The sequence below is a fragment of the Muscardinus avellanarius genome (assembly GCF_963383645.1).
Source record: "Muscardinus avellanarius genome assembly, chromosome: 10".
NCBI lineage: Eukaryota > Metazoa > Chordata > Mammalia > Rodentia > Gliridae > Muscardinus > Muscardinus avellanarius.
The window spans coordinates 105,714,716-105,730,798 of NC_137796.1; positions in this window are offsets into that span (position 1 = coordinate 105,714,716).

Consider the following 16,083-nt stretch of genomic DNA (forward strand, 5'->3'; position numbering starts at 1 on the left):
CACTGGCATCTGGTGAGGGCCTCTGTGCAGTCTCATCCTATGCTGGACGCATATAACACTCATTCGAGGTTTACTGCGTGCTGGGTCCTCACCTTGTTTGGCCTTCACATCAGAAGAGAACATGTAGGACAGAGACAAATGGTGCTGAGCTCATTTTTATCAGGGTTCCTATTGTGATTGGCTATAGAATGTCCCCTGAAAGACCTCATGTATTGATGTTCAGAACTGATATAATTAAATCATGAGGGCTGTAATCTCATCAGTAGATAAATCCATTGTGGATTTACTGGGTGGTAGCCGAGGCAGGGGGGATGTAGCTGGAGGAGGTGGGTCTCTGGGAGTGTGGCCTTGGGAACTGTGCTGTCTCCTTGAATCTCCTGGCCTGCTCTCTTGCTTCCAGCTTCCATGATGTGAGAACAGAGCTGATGTTCTATCCCTCTGTCTGCCTCCCACCATTATGCCCTGAGCTGCACTGATGTGGCCTGAACCTAACATGGACTGAACCTCTGAATTCTCCAGAACTGTGAGCAAATAAATTTTCCTTCCCCTAAGTTGTGTGTTCAGGTTTTGAGGGTCACAGCAGCGAGACTGCTGACTGACACCATTTAATTCCCTCAATAACTAACCCTCCTGAGATGAGAGCCTAATTTATTCATGAGTGCCCTGCTGACCTAGCCACCTCGTAAAGGTGCCACCTCTTACTACTATCTAAAAGCAATTAAATTTCAACATGGGTTTGGAGGAGGCGAGTACACCCTAGCAGTGTTTCAGCAGGACTACTATGATGAGCTGAGCAGAAGCAGAAAGCCTGGGCCCCAAGGGAGACAGTGCTTTCTTCAAAACATAGAACCTGCAAAAGCCAACCTGCTCAGACAGACCCCAGGAAACTATTTCTGCAGTGATCTCCATGCCCCTCATGGTTGTTTCAACGCTACCTCGTCTAAGAGTTCCAAGGAGCTCAGTTGGCACTTTCTCTCCCCAAACATTCCTCAGTCCGATTTTATTCTTACATAACATGGTTCATTGGAACCCCTGGGGGAGGCAGAGATGGGAGACAGAGCTCAAGGAAAATCTAGCATAAGAATGGATGATTTAACGGTCAATCACTACGCAAGTGGTTCCAAGTACTGACCAGGCTTTGCAGCAGGGAAACGTGTTCACTGAGGGGTGCTTGACTCGAGAGGTGGGAAGTCGCCAGAGGGCACCGTCTACATGCTATTTCCTAACACAGGCCCAGTGACTCTGCTGCTGTCCAGAGAAGAACCCTGGATGGCCATGTCAACTACACGGTGTTAATAAGACACAGATACAGATGTGAATCACAAAACTGAAGCACTGGGATGATCCTTTATATATACTAGAGACTGAACCCAGGGGCATTCTACACCTGAGCTACACACCCAGCCCCATTTTATTTTTTATTTTGAGGACCTTGAAAAATTGCTGAGGCTGGTCTCAAATCTGCAATCCTCCTGTTTCAGCCTCCCAAGTACTGGGATTACAAGTGTGCACCGCCATGCCTGGCTCTTTTCACACTCCTCCTATGCACCAAGTACCTCAGTAGAGGAAGGCTTCTTCCCACTTCCTACTGGTCCCTTTCCACAACCCCCACAGTGGATCGTAGGAACTAATGTCTTCAGGATTCTGTCTTACTTTCTTCCATTCTCCTTCTTCTAGTAGCTTCTAGTAATTTCTGTTCCCAAGTAGAGAAATGCATCTCTGACCTAGAACCAATCTGGCCAATCACGCTCAGTGCTTGTTCCTGGGAGTGGGATTATGCCAGTAGAACCAATCAGAACCCATCCCTGAGTCATGAGCTGGGGTTGGTGAGTGGAGGAACATGATGTCAGTCAGGATTCATGGCAGTCATCTTCCTTACCACGAGGACAAAGCAGAAAATAGAGCCAGGCAGGGAGAAGCAGACGGCCCAGATTCTGCAGCTCTCCTCTGGTCCTGTGAGGTCTCGAGACCTACCTGCTACATATATCATATGCGTCTCCCATTGCTGATTTCAGTGGGGCTTGTTTTACTTTCCAAAAGAGTTATAACCAAAACACTGCCCTTTCTTATCTCCCCTGCTCAGCATCCTCCGGTGCTAGGCAACTGGTCAGAACATCTTTCTTAGAAACGCAATATTTGCCTCCCAGGGCCTCACACACTGAGTCCTCATTCTGAAGCCTGGAGTCCCCTAGTTCAAACCTGATGGCATTTACAATCTGCATACCTCCCCATACAGCACATGCCTGTGCATATTCGTGTGTGCACATGCGCACACACACACACACACACACACACACACACACACACCTCCTCTTTGCTTGGGTGAGCGCTGGGGTTCGTTCTACCCTTCCACACTTGACAGTTACAGTGGTGTCGGACTCAGGCAAGGATGGATCCAGGGGACACGGGATAAGTCGTCAGGACCACACTCTCCTTCTCCCCGTTCTTTCTCCTTTCTCCGTTCCTGGCTGTGTTCACAGCAGGCTCTTCCCACACTGAAAACGTGGCCCCACAGCTCCAGGCTCACACGTCCTCTTCACAGCTAATTACACCAATTAACAGAAAGTAGCTCTTCCCGGATGGGAAGGATCCCAGTTGGTCCGGGGGTGGGTGACATATTTTCTCTGAACCAATTACTGTGGCCAAAGGAACTGGAAGCCCCTGTGGCCAGTCACGGGTGAGGTGCCCACCTCCTCATAGAGAGAAAGAGAGGAAATGCTCCTAGCTCACGCGTGTGCACATATGCACACAGCAGCACGTGGACATTCAGGTGCACGCACTGATGCACGTACACAAACCAGAAATGCACAGGTACCCACACAGGCATGTATACACACAGACGCTGTCCCATGCATATACACAGGTCACACATATGTACACAGAAACAAACACATACAGATATATAGAACTACACACATAGACATGTACATGCAATAAACCTGCATGCACATGTCAACACACATGCATAAACACAAGAACCCATGTGCTTGTAAGCCTGGCAATACGTATGCACATGCAGAAGCACACTAAAAGCACATGCACATATGTGCACACAGAGACGTGCATTTGTACACACACTAATATGCAGATCAGTCCACACCTACATAGACACACACCTGCCACGCATATGCAGACATACACCCCATTGGTCCAGAAGGATACACCCATAACCCCTCGCGCTCAGGACAGAGCTGCAGCATCACCCCCGCAGCGCAGACCCCACACCCCGCACGCTTTGGGGCGCATCCACACTGCAGAGAAGAGCCAACCGCGGGAGCTGCCCACTACTCACGACTTCAGCGCCAAATCCGCTTCTGCGTCGCCATGGAGACGGCGCCTCCCCAACTCTCGCGTTCAAAAACTTCCGTGGCGTTCGAGAATGTCAAAACGATGCTGATATTTTCTCGGAGGGCGACCCTAATTCCAAACGCAGCTGGAAGGACTCCTTGAGCACCGAATGCAGGGCGACCTTGCCCCGGTGAGTCGCCAGAGGCGGGAGGCGACAGCTCTGGTGCCTTTTAATACCCGCTTTTTAATACCTCAGCCAGCTCTGCCCATCGAACTAAAAGCCATGCCCTAGAGGCAGCCCTCACCTGGCAGAGTTTATAACAAGGGTCTCGTCTCACCTCTTCTGAAAACATAGAGTCAAGTTCTGCTTTCTTCGTGCTCCTAATCACCCGCAGCACCTTAAGCTATAAAATAGGCCTCCTCGTCTCCAAATCCCGGGTGGACACCATGGAGCTTCGGGGCACTCTGGAGTCCAGAGATGCTAAGTAACCAGTCAAAGGCCACACTGCTAAGCTAAGGATTTGAGAGGCAGAGACTCTGGGGCCAGATGGCCTGCACACACCCAGCATGACATACGCCCCTTTGGGCCTCAGTTTCCCCATCTGAGTAATAAGATTGCCGATTGCCTGCGTCAAAGGCTGTCTCGAGATTTGAATGGTTGCCAAGTTCAGAATGTAGAGCAGTGCCTGACAGGTGGTGTGTGATTGCTAGATTTAATAAAATATTTTAATGCCTGTACCACCAACTCCTTGCAAAGGATGGGGGGGGGGTCACCCCATAGAGCCTGGCCCTTGTATCCCTTCTCTCTGGCTCCTAAAAGCCTAACCCAGGGTCCCACATACAGTGAGCCCTCTGTACAGGGGGAGAAGCAGAGGATTCTGCCTGGTGTCTGTTACCACCACCCGTCAACACCGCCAGCTCCCACACTAGAGGCAGGGTGTATCCCAGTCCCCAGGGAGGCACTAACGATCCTCCTGACTTCAGGTCAAGCACTGATTTGATAAATCCCCACTTACTCTTTGATTGAATCAATCAGGGGCCTCAGAACATGATATTAACAGGCGAGACCAAGCCTGCCTCCCCACACTCACAGAAGGGCAATTGAATTAGCATGGCCACAGCAGATAGGACTGCACAGCCCTAAACCCAGAAGGCCCCCAAGCGCTTTCCAGCTTCCTGCTGGACCTCCAGTTGCAGAGGCCATGTTTGTGTGTTCTTCTGGCATGGGGTGTGGGACGAGCCTGGGTGCTAAAGCCTGACAAGCTGGGTCAGGTCTCATGGTGGCACTCACCATCCTGTGACCTCGGGCAGGTAGATTCATGTTCTAGGGCCATCATAGCAAAGGACACACACTAGGTGGCTTGAGATGACAGATTTTTTATTCTCTCACTATCTAATTTTTTTTTCTCACACTATTGACCAGAAGTCCAAGCCAGGCGTGATGGCACACACCTGTAATCCCAGTACTGGGGAGGCTGAGAAAGGTGGATCTCAGGTTGGAAGACAGACTCAAGCACTTAGTGAGGCTCTCAGCAACTTAGTGAGACCTTGTCTCCGAATAAATATAAAAGAAAATAAGGCTGGGGGTGAAGCTCAAAAACAGAATAGCCCTGAGTTCAATCCCAGCACCATTAAATACGTAAGTTTAAAAATAAGGAGCAGAAGTCAGAAATGAGGCGCTCAGCTGGGGCTGGCTTTTTCTGGAGGCTCTGAGGGAGACTGTCTGAGCCTCACTCCTGGCTTCTGAGGACTACAAGAAATAAGAAATCCTGGTTGTCCCTTGGCTTGCGGCCACATCCCTCCAGGATCTTCCTCTGTCACACTGCTTTCTTAAGAGTGTGTGTGTGTGTGTGTGTGTGTGTGTGTGTGTGTGTGTGTGTGTGTGTGAATGTGTGTGTGTGTGTGTGTGTATATTTCTGACACTCACCTCTCTGTTCTCTTACAGTGATACCAGCTTTGAGATTAGGGCCACCTAATTCAGTACGACCTCCTGTCAACTTGATCATCTCTGCAAAGACCCTATTTCCAGATAAGGTCATGATCACAGGTTGCAGAGCTTGAGCATGCCCCTTTTGGGGAGGGGACGCAACTCAACCTGCCGCCGCAGGGCCTCAGGGCTCGGCTGTCCACTGCCCCTTATGTGCAGAGAGGACAAGAGCCCCCACTGGCTACCGGGGGCTCAGCCTCAACAGGGTGGTCCCGTTGAGGTTCTCCCTGGAGACCTGCACAGCCCAACGATGTCACGGCGCTCTCCGTTACCGTCTCTGGCTGTGGCCTGGGTCCCCAGGTTCTTGGTGGTTTGAAGAGGCCTTCTCTGGACTAGACTCCAAGAGCACTTCCAGGGAAGGACTTCCCCAGAAGGAGGCCCAACTGGAAGCAAAGGGAAAGCCCTGGGGGACCCTAAATTAGGGCTCTGGGGTGTGGCTTTCAAAGTGCCGCAGACCTTTAGATGCAGGTTGCTGGAGCATGAAGGAATCGCCTCATGGCTTGGAGGGAGGAGAGAAAGGAAATTCTGCTCACTGGCTCTCCAACTCATTCAACATTCATTCATTCTCTCTCTCTCTCTCTCTCTCTCTCTCTCTCTCTCTCTCTCTCTCTCTCTCTCTCCCAGCCCCCTTTTCTTCTCTCCTCTCCCTCCCTCTCTCTCCCACCGCCCACACTCTGCAGCAATTCCCAGCCAAGGGGTAGAGTGCTGCAAGCAATTGTGAGGTGTATTACCATGTAATCTGCTGCTAATAATAAACTGCCAAGCGTTGGGGATGTAGGTACCAGGAGACTCAAGGTTATTCCTATGAAATACGGCTTTCGCTCCCTGCAGCCTGCATCCTGATGAGCCTGCTCCCCGGCAGGAGAGGAGAGGAGGGGGGCTGTACAGCCACCGTGAAGGTGAGGGCATGTCCACAGGAGGCAGAACGGAAAGGAAAGCGGGAGCCCCTTCTCTGCACCCCGAGCCTGTGACATCAAGTACAGACAAGACCTGCTGTCTTCTGAGTAACAGATGCCTGGCACGTGAGAAGGTTGGGGGGAGACCTGGGGGCGGGGAGAAAAGTGTAATGGCCAATAAGGAGCCCCGGAGAACAGGAATGCAAATGAGAAGGCGGAGATGCTGTTATTCAGCCATCCAATCAGCAAGAGGATTGTGTTTGATCCTGGCAGGTATTGGCCAGGGCGCAGAGGTGGAGAGGGGGCCATGCCAAGGCACCTCACAATTGCTTGCAGCACTCTACCCCTTGGCTGAGAATTGCTGCAGAGTGTGGGCGGTGGGAGAGGGAGGGAGAGGAGAGGAGGGGAGAGGAGAGGAGAGGAGGGGAGGGGAGGGGAGGGGAGAATGAATGTTGAATGAGTTGGAGAGCCATGAGCAGAATTTCCTTTCTCTCCTCCCTCCAAGCCATGAGGCGGAAGCCATAGCCTACCTTCTTCATCTTTCTCTTTTTCTTCTTTCCTTCCTTTCTTCCTTTTTTTCAGGGATGTATACAGGGGATTGAACCCAAGGGCATCCTACCTCTGAGCTATAGCCCCACCAGCCCTTTTTATTTATTATTTTGAAAGAGAATTTCCCTAAATTACCTAAATTACCATGCTGGCCTCAAACCTGAGATTCTCCTGTCTCAGGCTCCCAAGTACTGGGATGACAGGCGTGAACCACCAGGCCCGGCTAAGCCATGGGCTTTCTGACCTCAGGTCCTACTACGCTCCCCCTTCTCACCAATGAGACTGTCTTTTGGGAGGAGGGTGGGTTAAGGGTACTACTAGTCCCACAAGGTATGGTATGGCAGATGACATGCGTTTATAATCCCAGGATTTGGGAAACTAAAAAGGGAGAATTGCAAGTTCACAGCCAGCTCCAGCAATTTAGCCAGGCCCTCCACAGCCTAGTGAGGTTCTTTTTCATAATAAAACTTAAAATGGGGCTGGCCCAGCATGATGACGCACACTTGTAATCCCAGCATTTGGGAGGCTGAGATGGGAGGATCATGGTTCGCAAACAGCCTCAGCTACTACTTAGTGAGGCCCTTTGCAACTCAGTGATACCCTGTTTCAAAATAAAGAATAAGCCGGGCGTGGTGGCACATGCTTGTAATCCCCGTGCTTGGGAGGCTGAGACAGGAGGATCGCATGGGTTCGAAGCCAGCCTCAGCTACTTAGGCTTTCAGCAACTTAATGAGACCCTGTTTCCAAATAAAATATAAAAAAGGTCTGGGAGTATAGCCCTGAGGTAGAAGGCCTCTGGGTCCCACCCCCAGTACCACCAAAATATAAATAAATAAATAAATAAATAAATAAATAAATAAATAAATAAAATCACATTATTCTAAAATCCTTTAAAAAATAAAAATAAAGAATATAAAATAGGGTTCGGGGTGTAGCTCGAAGGTAGAATGCCCCTGGGTTCCATCCACAGTACCTAAAAAGAAAATGGGGCTGGAGGTATAGCTTAGAAGTAGAATGTCCCTGGGTTCAACCCCCAGTACCACACGGACACACACACAACAGTACTAACCCAGCAGAAAGGATTCTAGGTTAGCCAGGCGTGGTGGCGCACGCTTGTAATCCCCACACTTGGGAGACAGAGACGGGAGAATCACGCAGGTTCAAAGCCAGTCTCGCTGGCTTAAGAGACCCTGTTTCCAAATAAAATATAAAATAGGTCTGGGAGTATAGCCCGGAGGTAGAAAGGTTCCATCCCCAGTACCACCAAAACAAAAAAAAAAAAAAGAAAGAAAGGATTCTAGGTTAGAGATCTCCACGTCCCAGCTTCCTAGCTGTATGAACTTGGCAGTTTCTGGGACCTTTCTGCACCTCTGTTTCCTCTCCTATACAATGGAGATGATGCTAACCACACCCAGAAGGCCTGCAGGAGGGCTGGTTAAGAAAACACAGTGCTGAGCACTATGGTGGGAAGAGCACTATGGTGGGAAGAGCGGGTGGCACTGCAGAGAGGCCCTCATCCCCGCTATTATCTGCAATCAGTGTTATTTCATAAGTGCCAACAGGGTCTTTTATTTTGCATGACATATGCCAGGGCGCCAGGATTTTGTATTTCTGTACATGACACTTTATTCCACTATAGATAGAGGCGCGGGACATTTTCACTCTTGTGTTTACACGGCTAAGACAAGTGTCACTGCTGGTTACGTGACTGTGATCGGGCACTTACTCTGTTATTTCTCAAGCGGTTTCTGGATGTGATGTGTGGAGTTGGGAGATGTGTATGTTTACTCCTCGCAGTCCCTACAGATCTGGCATGCGTGCGGTGGTTACATATGCTTGGCTCGTGTCGCCGGCATATGCAGTAGGATATTGGAAGAGACTTAAGGCATAACTACAGTCGTCCATTGTCCCAGTCAGCCTGGGTGCTGCGGGTATGCTTCCAGGCAGGACTCTCAACCGAGAAAAGGTCTCAGGCAAATCAGGACATGGTGGTGATCCTACACACACCCAGGCCAGTGTACCCCCACACCATGCAGTCCCATGCTACTCAGTCACGCCCTACGGGAGTGAGAACCAGCAGCGTGAATTCTGGAGTCAGGGGTCTGGGTTCAAATCCTGTTTCTTCCACTTACTAGTCTTGCAGCTGGGCAAGATATCAAGGCCCCTGTGCCTCTGTTTGCTTAGTTGTGGAATGGGCTGAGAATAGAGCCAACCTCCGTGGTTGAGAGAAATAAATGTGCTAATGAATAGAAAATACTTAGACTCGCCGGGCGTGGTGGCGCACGCTTGTAATCCCAGCATTTGGGAGGCTGAGGCAGGAGGATCACAGGTTTGCAGACAGCCTCAGCTACTTAGTGAGGCCCTCTGCAACTCAGTGAGACCCTGTTTCAAAATAAAAAATAAAAAATAAGGCTGGGGTTTTAGCTCGGAGGTAGAATGCCCCTGGGTTCCATCCCCAGTACCACAAAAAAAAAAAAAGAAAGAAAAGAAAAGAAAACACTTAAACTCATACCTGGCCCACAATATACACTCAATAAATCTTTGCGATTCTTGTTAATATACCCAATGCTACCTCTCATATGTATATAGATCTATTTTTAGATCTATACATGCTTAAAGAGTTTCCACATATATTGCAGAATGAAATCACGACCCTAACTGAAAGCCAGTTCTGGGAGTTATCAACAGAAAGTAACTGTGAACATAAGTGCACAACTATTTACCAAGTAGAAGCAGCTCGTGCCCACTAGGGAGGCAGACACCCTTTGGAAACACTGGATTTTAGTCCCGTTCCTCCACAGAAGAGGAAACAGACTCAGAAACAGACAGGGACACACCGTGGGGTGGAGTCAGGGCTCGGGTCTTAGTTTAAGGACTCTAGCCAGTCCTAAACACGTCACATCTTGCTTCAGGGCTATTAGAGGGGACAGTAGGACATGCTCATTTGCCCCTTCTCAAAGCAGACCTCTAAGATATCTCTAGTCCCCCTCATCTGATTTGGTCCTCAGTGGGCAGGTTAGGGCTCAGGTTAGGGTTAGGGTTGGGGTTGGGGTTGGGGTTAGGATTGAGGTTAGGGTTGGGGTTAGGGTTGGGGTTGGGGTTAGGGTTAGGGTTGGGGTTAGGGTTAGGGTTGGGGTTAGGGTTGGGTTAGGGTTAGGGTTGGGGTTAGGGTTAGGGTTGGGGTTAGGGTTAGGGTTGGGGTTAGGGTTTGGGTTCGGGTTCGGGTTAGGGTTAGGGTTAGAGTTTGGGTTAGGGTTAGGGTTGGGGTTAGGGTTAGGGTTAGGGTTAGGGTTAGGGTTGGGGTTTGGGTTTGGGTTGGGGTTTGGGTTAAGGTTGGGGTTAGGGTTTGGGTTAGGGTTAGGGTTAGGGTTGGGGTTGGGGTTAGGGTTAGGGTTGCGGTTAGGGTTAGGGTTGGGGTTAGGGTTTGGGTTCGGGTTAGGGTTAGGGTTAGGGTTAGAGTTTGGGTTAGGGTTAGGGTTGGGGTTAGGGTTAGGTTTAGGGTTGGGGTTTGGGTTTGGGTTGGGGTTTGGGTTTGAGTTGGGGTTTGGGTTAAGGTTGGGGTTAGGGTTTGGGTTAGGGTTAGGGTTAGAATTAGGGTTAGGGTTGGGGTTAGGGTTAGGGTTGGGGTTTGGGTTGGGGTTGGGGTTTGGGTTAAGGTCTGGTTAGGGTTTCAGTACTGGGGATGGAACCCAGGGGCATTCTACCTTATTTTGAAACTTTGTCTCATCTCACTGGGTTGCAGAGGTCCTTACTAAGTATCCAGTGGAGGCTGGCTGCAAACCACAATCCTCCTGTCTCAGTCTCCCAAATGCTGGGGTTATAAGCGTGCGCCACCATGTCCAGCTCTCCTATTTGATTTTAATTTTGGTACTGGGTACGGAGTCCAGGAACATTCTCTCTCTCTGAGCTATACCCCTAGTCCTTTTTATGTTTTATTTTGAAACAGGGTCTCACTACATTGCTGAGAGTCTTACTAAGTTGCTGAGGCTAGTCTCAAACCTGTAATCCTCCTGTCTCAGCATTAGAATTACTGGGATTACAGGTGTGCTCCACTGCACCTGGCTCTGGGAAGCATTTTATATCTAAACTACAACATGCATCTTCCGGCTTTCAAAGCAGTCAAGAAGCACTCCTGCCCACCACCAGGTCTTTTCCAATACTCAGAATTACTTTGTGGGAGCTTTTTATCACTTCCATGGAACCTATCTCATTCCCCTGGAACCATAAAGGATAGATAATCAAAAGGCTTTTTAGAAGACCCAAACTGAAGGGATGTTAATTTTACCACTTTTAGATAATTGTTCTTTTTTTTTTTTTCTCCTTCTACTTGCAAACCTGGGCTCCCACTTAAAACTGCTTCAAAAACTGAGCTTGAATCACAGTCTATACTCAGGTGACAGGCTCGTAATGAATTAAAGCAGCTTGTTATTATCTCCCATTATTGAATCACATATTCATTAATAGCTCTTCTCTTCCTTTGCCATAATATTCCCCTGCTAAAAATAAACATAAACACCAAGACCCCGGAGGACTGGGAGCTGACTTTGACCACAGAGTGGCCGGGGCAGTGCCAGGTGACTCCTAAGGCCCCCATGCCGTGGACGCCACCCCTGGATCTGCAGATCCAGGAGCCCTCGTCCACCAGCCACATGGGGACAGACAGCAGGAAATAAAAGGCCTGCGCATGTTTGATCTGGCATCATCCTCACCTACAAACCAGGTTTTATTACCATGCCTTCCCCTTCACAGATAAAGATCCTGACACTCAGAGAGGTTCCTTGATTTGCTCAAGCCACACAGTAAAAAAAAAATGTCAGAACCAAGATGTAAATAAACCCTGCTTTGTCTGACTCCATCACAACAAGCCCAGCGCTCCCAAAGAAATATTTTTCTTTACCTCTCTTTGGCATGTGACCCTGATGGTCCAAAACATCCTTTTCTCCAAATGTGCACATATGTGCGTGTGCATGTACGTATCCTTTTCCACAAAATAGGTGCTCATGCATCACACCCTCCTCCTCCTCCTCCTCCTCATCCTCATCCTCATCCTCCTCCCCCTCCTCCCCCTCCTCCCCCTCCTCCCCTTCGTCCTTGCCTACTCTCCCCTCCATCCTGAGCATTCAAGTCAAGAAAGGAAAGCCGGGTGTAGTGGTGCACTCCTGTAATCCCAATACTTGGGCGGCTGAGACAGGAAGATCACAGGTTCGAGGACAGCCTCAGCAAGTAGTGAGACTCTCATCGACCTAGCAAGAACCTGTTTCCAAATAAGAAATAAAATCGAGATGAGGATGTAGCTTGAAGGTAGAATGCCTCTGGGCTCAATCCCCAGAACCACACACAAAGAAAAGACAAGAAACAGAGCCTCCCTAAAGGATTAAGAGAGATTATAATCCATGTTAATGTCTTTGTGCTCAACCCACTCAACTTTGGACAACAACCTTAACCACTCTATGCTTCCATTATTTTTCTGTCTCTAAAAGAGAGATAAGGACTGGACTGCCCTCAAAGAACAGCAATGAGAAGATGATGAATCACGGTGCATTTATAAAATGCAGACTACAGTGACCAGCACATTCTATACGGAGGCGAGAGATAAGTTGTGTGAGCAGGGGTGGACAGGACAGGCACGTCCACTCTTACCTGAAACCTGGCTCTGCTCCGCCCGAGTCCCAAGGATCAGAAGAGGCAGATGAGTCGCCTCTGCGAGGAAATGGGTGTGCTGTTAGCAGAAGCCTGGGGTGCAGAGCGCAATGTGCTCGGCACAGCCACTGCCTAAGAGCATGGCCTCAACAAAAGCCACAGCTCCGGATTATCTTCTCCCCCATTAAGTACAAAGCCAAGGTTGAAACTGCCTTGAATTTGGAGAGATAGAAAAAATGTCCTAATTACCTGCAAGAATACAATGGAGCAGGTCACCTCGTCCTGCGGCAGCCGTCCCTGGGTTTCCACCCACTGGAAGCGAAACCAGCAAAACCAAACATTTCAGATCTACCTCTGACTCATTCATTCATGCAACAGACATTTAATGAGGCCTGAATCTAAGGAGGCTGAGGCTTCGGTGGCCCTCCCGTAGAGGGGTCCCTTCCAACACTGTCTACCTAATTTGACATTTGCAAACCTGTATCCTTGGCTTTAAATGAGGCCCCAAGATGTAGAAATCCCAGGCTTCATGAAGCTCGGGTCGCCCCATGGATGCCTATTAAGTGCAAGAAGAAGAGGTGCTAAAGGTACAAAGATAAATAAAAAAATAGTCCTGTTGTACCGAGTTTCAATTATCTAAGATGAGTAAGTCCTACAATACATCATGAGGCCTATATAGCTAACTAGACTAGATTGTGTTGTTGTTTTTTTTTTTTTATTTTGGTTGTACTTGGGGTGGAACCCGGAGGCTTTCTACCTCCAGACTATACTCCCAGACCTATTTTATATTTTATTTGGAAACAGGGTCTCACTAAGTTGCTGAGAGCCTCACTAAGTAGCTGAGGCTGGCTTCGAACCTGTGTGATCGTCCTGTCTCAGCCTTCCAAGTGTGGGAATTACAAGCGTGTGCCACCACGCCCAGCAATATTGTGTGTTTTTAATTTTGCTAAAATAGCCAGGCATGGTGGTGCATACCTGGAATCCCAGTACTTTGAAGGCTAAGACAAGAGGATCACAGGTTCAAGGACAGCCTTAGCATCTTGGTGAGGTCCTCAGCAACTTAGCAAGACCCTGTTTCAAAACAAAATAGGGCTAGGGGTGTATCTCAAAGGCTGAACACCCCTGGGTTCAATCCCCAGTACCACACACACAAAAGAAGAGTTGAAGAGGAGAAAGGTGGAAACTGCATTTCACTGAATAAATCGTGATTACTCTTCTACACCAAAGTGTGTTATTTGCCACATATGAGAACACACAGTACCCGTCCTTCTATGTCTGGCTTAGTCCACTTAACACAGTATCCTCCAATTCTGTTCATTTTGCTGTCGATAACAGGAATTCCTTCTTTATGACTGAATACTATTCCATTGTGCAGATATACCACACTCTATGCATTTATCAACTGGTGGGCACTTAGTCTGATTCCACATCGTGGCGCTTGTGAATTGTGCTGCAGTAAGTATGGATGTGCAGGGATCTCTTTAGTATGTCGATTTTGTTTTCTTCGGACATGTGCCCAGAAGTCGGGAAGCTGGGTCATAGCACAGATATATTTGTAGTTCTTTGAGGAACCTCCACTTTGGTCTCCATAGTGACTTCCCTAATTTACATTTCCACCAAGATTGTATGAGAGCTCTTTTTCCTCCACACCCTTGCAAGCATTAGAATCAGGAATTTGGTTGCAGGAGAAAGAAAGTCCTGGTATAAGATCAAAGAGACCAAATAAAACCCTATTAGTCCTGGATTTAAATTGGAAGTCTCTGTGTACGCTCAGCATGAGAAAAAAAAAGAGAGAATGAGAAGGAAGGAAGGAAGGAAGGAAGAAAAGAAGAAGTCATCCAGGCATGATGGCACATGCCTATAATCCCAGTACTTGGGAGGCTGAGACAGGAGGATCACAGTCTCAAGGTTGGTCTCAGAAACTTAGTGAGATGCTCAGTAACTTACTAAGTCCCTGTTTCAAAACAAAACTAAGAAGGTCTAGGAGTACAGTATGCAGATAGAATGCCCCTGGGTTCAATCCTCAGTAATGTAGAAAAGAAGAAGGAGGAGAAGAGGAAGAGGAGGAGGAAGAGGAAGAGAGGAGGAGGAGGTCATCACTGATCCCAGACAATAATAGGGCTAGACATAAGTTCCCCCAGGAATGATGAGCACCTCTTACCACCCAGACTGTGGCCTCTCTGTGCCATTCTGCACCTAGGAAAAGCCAGGACCAGTGAAGAAACAGCTAGTTCTGGGTCTGTATCAGAAAACAGCAAAAAAAAAAAAAAAATCAAGGAAGGCATTAGAAAAAGAAATTCTAAAGCAGCTTCCAATGAACAGGAGAAAAACCAGGAGAACAAGTGTGTATCAAAGTTAAGAAATAAAAATGGGGAGACTTCTGAGAAGATGGGCACTGCGAGAAGCAGCACATACCAGCCCTGATGACGCCCAATCACCACTGCCTTAATAACAACATTCTACAAAAGCCAGAAAAGGCCATGGCTAGAAAAATAACACCATATAAATGCCGTAACTAGAAAAATAAAAATAAAATATAAATATAATAATATTTATATTTTAAATATAAAATAATAATAAGTACAAGGCAGCAGGAAAAAAAAAGGCTGGAAGACCAATCAGAGAGCAGAAAAGAAACCCACTCACCTTACGGCTGTGGGCACCACAGTGGCACCATCTTGCCTCGCCGCTCCAGACTCCAGAGGTGAACAGGAAAGCAACCAAAGACCTGAAGTAAGTGGCTGCAGGTCATCTTAATTGTAAGGGCATCAGTTCCTTCTGCGTAAACACTGTCTACAACATCCAGCAGTGCGCCTGAGCTCACCACACCCTTAGAGATCCAGGGCAGCGCTCAACACCATAAATGAAGCTGCATCTCCACAGGAGAATGCCCAGCACGGTGCCCCCAGGGACTCGTGTACCTGCAATAAACTCCCTGGTTCTGAGACTTTGCAGTTCAACTTGGTAAAGGTGGGGGTGGAGTCTGCTTGGACACAGCAGAGGCTCAGATACACTCAGGCTCTGCATCAGTGGAAAGTGTGGGAAGAGACCTACGCTTGACACTAGATCCAACTAGTAGTATCTCCAGGATCACCAATGACCACCCAATCATGGTGAACAGGGAGAAGTTAGAACAAACCAGCCCTAGCTGTGGAGAACAGATTCTTACATTAAGTTTGGTCTCAGAGGCATCCACCACCTATGGAGACAGGGAAAGACCAAGATTTCACATCTGTGGAAGGCATGGAGGGTGACCTGCACTTAACACTAGATCCAGCCCCATGGATACCAGCCATCTTCTTAGACTGAGAAAGACTCAGAGAACTAGACTTGCAGCAGAAAAGATTCCAGTGTATCTACATAGAGAAAGTATCTACATAGAGAAAGTATCTACATAGAGAAAGACTGCACAGAGTCTACACAGAGGCCAAGTCTGCTGAATATTCATATACTTGTAGGGTTCCATTAACTTGTTGTTTTGTTTTGTTTTTTGTTCTTTTGTGTGTGTATGTGTATGCTTTTTTTTTACTCTCTTCCCAAATTCTCTCCCAAGCTTCTTCCATTATACATACCTTCTCTCTTCTATTTATCCCTTTTCTTTTTTTCCTCTCTTCCTTTCTCTTTCTTGTTTTGCATTAAATCCACTTCATATCATTATACTAAAAACTCTACATTGGTTACTAGAATACTACTACATATTCACTATCTCTAACCTCTACTATA